The sequence below is a fragment of the Dendrobates tinctorius genome, unplaced genomic scaffold (genome assembly GCF_039654945.1).
Source record: "Dendrobates tinctorius isolate UK_male_01 unplaced genomic scaffold, ASM3965494v1 ptg000018l, whole genome shotgun sequence".
NCBI classification, from domain to species: domain Eukaryota; kingdom Metazoa; phylum Chordata; class Amphibia; order Anura; family Dendrobatidae; genus Dendrobates; species Dendrobates tinctorius.
The window spans coordinates 18717681-18723699 of record NW_027361686.1 but is presented as its reverse complement, the minus strand read 5'-3'; the positions used below and the strand labels follow the sequence as shown (position 1 = coordinate 18723699).

Below are 6019 nucleotides of genomic sequence, written 5' to 3'. Positions count from 1 at the left end.
AATACAGAGGTCTTAAAAACTATCCCTAAACACTTTAAAACCCGGTACAACAGCAATCCAAAAAATTCCTCAAAGTCAGAGGGATTGATAAAGTCCAGTTAGGTATAACAGAAGGGAACTATAAGCAAGAACTTCTTAAAAAAGAATCCATATTGATTAATACTTTAATCTTTCTGTTTGTTTTCTTTTGGGTGTTTTTCTTTTTTTTTTTAATGTCTAGCATTTATTATTTTGTCTACACCTTTATACATACTTGTGCATCTTTCAGTATTTGTAGCTCGGCAATTGAAATGTGGAGTGTCTGGACACACATTTATGACATCTAGTATGTGGATAATCTGTTAGACATATTTACTTGTGTTACATCTCTGTTGTACATTTCTAGCTGATACGAGTGGAGGCTGTAAGCGATATTATACGTGCCACTTACGGTACTTTGTGATGTTTTATGTTTCTTTGCAACATATCACTTTAAAGATTACTTGTTACCATTTACATCTTCAATAAGTATCACACACATTTGATGATTACTTAGGCCTGTTTCACACCTCCGTTTTTTTACACCAATTTTCGAAAAAAAACGGATTTGCCAAAAAAGGGGCGCATCCGTTTTTTCCCCCATAGACTTACATTAGCGGCGGATCTTGACTGACGGTTGTCCGTCCCACCCGTTTTTTGGCAGATCCGTCAAAATTTTAGCGGATGGGACGGATTCTGCAACGTTTTTTCCGAGCGAAGGTCCGCTAATTTCTATTGCGCATGCCCAGCAGATTCGCTGTAGCAGGGCTTTTAACTCCTGAATGGAGTTCCGGAACAACCGTGCAAAGAAAAAAACATTTCCTCTCTCCTTTCCAGGCCGCTGTTCCTTTAAATTTCCCCTCCAGCGGATCCGTACACAACACGGATCCTGTAGCATCCGTTTAGCCCATGACGGAGGCAGATCCGTTTTTAACCGCTCTGGCAGATTTGCCTCCCTCTATCTTAAGGTCAAACCAAGCTCAATTTTTGTGTGTTTTTCTTTGAATTTTTGCATTCTGTGCAAGCTGGGGTGTGGCCTCCCTCTCCTGAGCTGGAAATTGTATATAAGGCTTCCCCAGACTGGTTTCTACTGTTTGGGACCCAGTCCTTTTGTCTGCCCTTGTTCACACGTTGAGGTCAAGTTTGACACAAGGCAAGGTTTTTAATATTAGACAGTGTAGGACTATCCCGAACAGAGTTAGGGTGTGTGCACACGCTGCGGATCCGCAGCGGTTTTGGCCCTGCAGATCTGCAGCAGTTTTTGCTGCGGTGTACAGTACCTTTATATTCTATGGAAAACAAAAACCGCAGTGCACATGCTGCGGATTTTTCTGCGCGGATTTGCTGCGGTTTTAAAACCGCAGCATGTCACTTCTTTGTGTGGAATCCGCAGCGGTTTCACACCTGCTCCATTGTAGAGGTGTGAAACCGCAGGGAAAAAACGCAGGATAATCCGCAGATAAACCGCAGGTCTTTTGAACTGCGGATTTACCTGCAGATTTTGCAAAATCCGCATCAGAATCCGCAGTGTGTGCACACACCCTTACCGTGTCGTGGTGGGATGGTTTTCATGCTACTTTTGATCAAAAACAGTATTACTAAAATCTCTGTATTATTTAGATGCACTTTTGCTTTTACTTATTTAGTTACAGCAGGGTTTTTGCTAATTTTGTCTTTTGCAGGTTTTATGTTTTATGGCCAATGTCAACATGCATTTATATGCTGCATGTGTATCAACTCAAACCAAGCTCAATTTTTGTGTTTTTTTTCTTTATATTCATATCCTGTATATATACAATAAACGTGTAAAGAAAAAGCAAGTCGGCACTGCCAATGCTACTGCCGATGTGAGACTGTCATGTCCATACTGCTCGTGGAGGCTGAACCCCGAGATCTTGGGTGCTAGTGCAGAAAACACAATGTATGAATCCAATGAGAGGAAAGAATAGCATAGCACTCACCGATCCAGGTGAATAAGTCCACTTTACTTAGCAATCCACATTAAAACTTCATGGCCGGGGGGCTGGAGGGGGGCTGGAGGGAGGCGTGAGCAATGTCTGACGACGGCCGTTTCGTGCTTATTAGCACTTCGACGAAGTGCTAAACAAAGCGGACTTTTTCACCTGGATCGGTGAGTGCTGTGCTATTCTTTCCTCTCATTGGATCCTGTATATATACACTAACACAATTCATCTATATAATTAATACACATTTATATTTACCCTCTACACAAAATCAATCACTATATCGGCTAGTTAATTCTCACCAGTTGAATGGTTAATGTGTATATTTGCTTTATTATATTACATGGTGTCTTTTTTTAAGAATACGAGTGCCTGTAATGTAAAGACTGATTGTTATAAAGGGGTAGCTGTAAGCAATGACTGATGTTGTGTCCACTTTCATGCAAATACTACCATTTTTAAATATATGTTTATATAAAGAAACCACTGGAGCCATAGGTGGAGGAGGACATGACTTGGGGATGGGTGGACCTTTAGGGTATGTGCACACGCTGCAGATTCCGCTGCGTTTCTGCAGCGGTTTTGGCCGCTCCGGACCCGCAGCAGTTTTAGCTGCGGTGTACAGTACCATTCAAATGAATGGTAAAAAAAAAAACGCTGTGTAGACGTTGCGGAAAAATCCGCGTGGATTTGCTGCGGTTTTGAAACCGCAGAAAGAAGTGACATGTCAATTCTTTCTGCGGAATCCGCAGCGGGTTCCTATCTCCACCATTGTGGAGATGGGGAATCCGCAGGACCAAACCGCAGATAATCCGCAGGTCTTTTGACCTGCGGTTTATCTGCAGTTTTTTCAAAATCCGTGCGGATTAATCCGCAGCGGATTCCGCAGCGTCTGCACACACCCTTACTCCTGCAGCTTTTTTGGTATAGTGTAGATTTTAAGCATGAGGGATGTTGCTTTCAGAGTAAGAAGCCCAGTATGTCTGTGCCTGGGGGTTACTGTGAGGAGGGTGGGGCTTATATAGAACAGGAAATCTGTGTCTCTCCCTCTTTCTTACACAGGATGAACAGGAGGAAGCATTTCCCGCCCACCCGCCCTGTTTATAATCATTGTCCTAAAACGTTTTAATTATTGCTTGTATGATGAATGCTTTATTGTATTTTTGAAATTACCATTGTATATTTTGTTTCAGCAAGAAAAGGAAGAACGGTCCAGCTCCAGAAATTTAAAATCCAGGATTTTTATTGTATCATGTTTAAAATACATTCATGGCTGCTTGTGATCAAGTAATGGCAACAAAGTTCACTCACAAGAGGTGAGCTGAAATTTATCTTTTTCAATATTTTGTTTCAGGTTCAATTTTATCATGGCTATAAATAGTTAACAGCATTAACCGTCTAAGCCCAAGGGAAGGGCCATCCTTCAGCCATGGTTCCCTAGAGGTTTCCTCCACAGGGGGTTTTTCCTCTCCTGAGCGCTGTAGGATGATTCTTTGTGAGTCGGAGGTTTGCCAAGTTAGTCCCCTTAAGGCTGAGTGCAGACGGACTTTTTTGCCCCGCCGATTTTTCCTCGCAGAATTGAAGAAATCCGCAGGTCAAATGACCTGCATTTTTCCTGCAGATTTCTTCCATATTTCCTGCGGTTTTTGTGCGGTTTTCCACTGCGGTTTCCCCCCCTGCGGATTTGGAGACAGGGGAGGTGGAAAACCGCACAAAAGAAGTAACATGCTGCGGATTTTATACCGCAGGGAAACCGCGTGGAAAAATCTGCAGCGTCTGCACAGCGGTTTTTTTTTTCATAGATTTAAATGGTACTGTACATCATAATGCGGATATGCAGCGTTTCTGAGCGGAAAAATCCGTTGCGGATCCGCTGGATATCCGCATTGTGTGCACACAGCCTTATGCTTTTGCAGGGACTTCTAGTTTATAAGTTTACTAAAGTGATTTATTAAAAAAAAAAAAAAAAAAGGTGTCAAGTGTGAATTTATGAAAAGGAGGATGAATGAACTCATGGAGATCAACATCCGACACTGCGGAGACACCATCACGTGTTTCTCAAGAGAAACACGTGATGGTGTCTCCGCAGTGTCGGATGTTGATCTCCATGAGTTCATTCATCCTCCTTTTCATAGTCTTTTTACTAGGCATTGCTCCTACCAGCCAGTTTCCTACTCCACACTGATGAGGGGCAATACCCCGAAACAGCTGTCTGTGGATGGATACCATGTTTTGGCATAGGTGGTTTCCTTCATTGGAGACTGCCCTTCCCGTGGTTGTTCCTTCCCGGGCAAAGACCTGGCTGGTCATTGCTTGCGTTGAGAAACACGTGATGGTGTCTCCGCGGCTTCTGTTTTGCAAGTGTGAATTTATAACCCGTCACAGCTTTGCGGCTTAGGAGTCAGGTGGAAGTTGCAGACAAGTTAAGGTGGACTCATTTTAACTAATAGAGGATGTAAAACCTCATGGTGGTGAACAGGCTCGGCTTTGGTGGCCAGCCTCAAGGACGTTGTAATGGTAATGTCAATCAGGGGCGGGCACAGTGGTTAAGCACAGGAGTGAGGATAATAGGGTCATTGGTGCCCTGAAAGTTTACTGGCTCTGCTTGAATGGCAAGCCAGTGCGTGCCACCCCTTTATGGCTGTCTGTCCTGGTTCTGTATGTCAGACAGCTGGGATATCACAGTACTTGTGAATCCCAATGTACTAGCACTTCACCTGACTCCTACTGTGATTGTTTAATCCTGTGATTTAAATAAAGCTGTGGCCATTTTGACAACCAAAATAATGTGTTGTGTATTTATTCTAGTGCCTAGGTTTACTGTAGTTATGGTGGTTTTAAGATGGAGTGGGGGTCCGTCCCATATCCATAAGTCATGTCTTTTATGTTTATTACCATAATGACATACCTATTCATGTTATGTTACTATTTATTACATCCCCTTGAGAAATCGGCGCTCAGTACCCGCGAAACGCGTGTCGGGGCTCTGTCATCTGGTTCACGTCACCCTTCAACACCATTGGTAAGCTCTGCCTCCTGGTATTATTACTTGTTCGGTCACTGGCTGTTGTATGCCTTTTTGGGAGGTCTGTGTCTGAACTTACCAGGTGGTTGATGGTTCTCCTATATTGATCACTTGATACAGTATATCTGGGAACATCTGACTTTTTACCTTTGTTAGGTGACCTTGATTTTACTTGTATTGTCTTGGTGTTTTGTTATAATTTCATTTGTGTATTTTTTACTTTTATATGATACTTTTTTAAAATGTATACCTATTTTACCATATTTCACCTGCTACTCCTATTCCTCCTTTTGTTCCCTCCTCTTATTATAGACTGCGTCACATGGCCGCTTATTTCCTGTTGTAACGCGGGGACGCACACTGCATTGGTGTGAGGCGGTGCTCAGAACAGTGTTGCATGTGGTTTGGGCATCTGACTGGGTCATTTGCCCCTGTGACGTTCGCAATGAGCCTGTCCCCTTGGTGATGCGGCAACATGACAGGGACGCGTCGGGACACATGCATGACATCTAATGTAATTAGTTGTACTATATAACACCCACAGTAATTCACTCCTCTCCCTCCTGACAAATCCGCAGGTGGCGGTGAAACGCGCATCGAAGTGCACAGCAGCCCATTTACTGTCGCCACCATGGCCACAGGTAATCTGTATCAATAGTAATTGGAGTGTATCACATCTACTGTCTATTTGACTGGCCTTAGGGTGGCGTCATACCCATTTCAATATTCTATCAGAGTATCTAGCCGTGTATTTTAGGTATACACTTAGTTCACATAGCAATATACGGCTGGATATTGTAAGCAATATAGATATGGTTGGTCATACAATTATTATTTTATAACTATCAATTTTGTGGAATATTTATTTTTTTGGCCTCCATTATACTGTATTTTGCATGTTACTTATATTTATTCTTTGAATATATGATTGTTATAAGGCATATAGCTTTCTTGCTTTCTGTATCTATGTCCCCTATCATGTAGTGATTTCACTGCATCAATAGGTTTCCTA

General features: G+C 42.6%; 1 long non-coding RNA gene across 1 annotated transcript; it reads left to right on the top strand.

The window, feature by feature from the left end:
* The first annotated feature begins 2033 nt into the window (after nucleotides 1-2033).
* LOC141082569 (uncharacterized) lies at nucleotides 2034-5653 on the top strand. The gene is made up of 3 exons (XR_012230537.1): nucleotides 2034-2149; nucleotides 3176-3298; nucleotides 5586-5653. It is a non-coding gene; the product is annotated as an uncharacterized lncRNA (long non-coding RNA).
* Nucleotides 5654-6019: the final 366 nt, after the last annotated feature.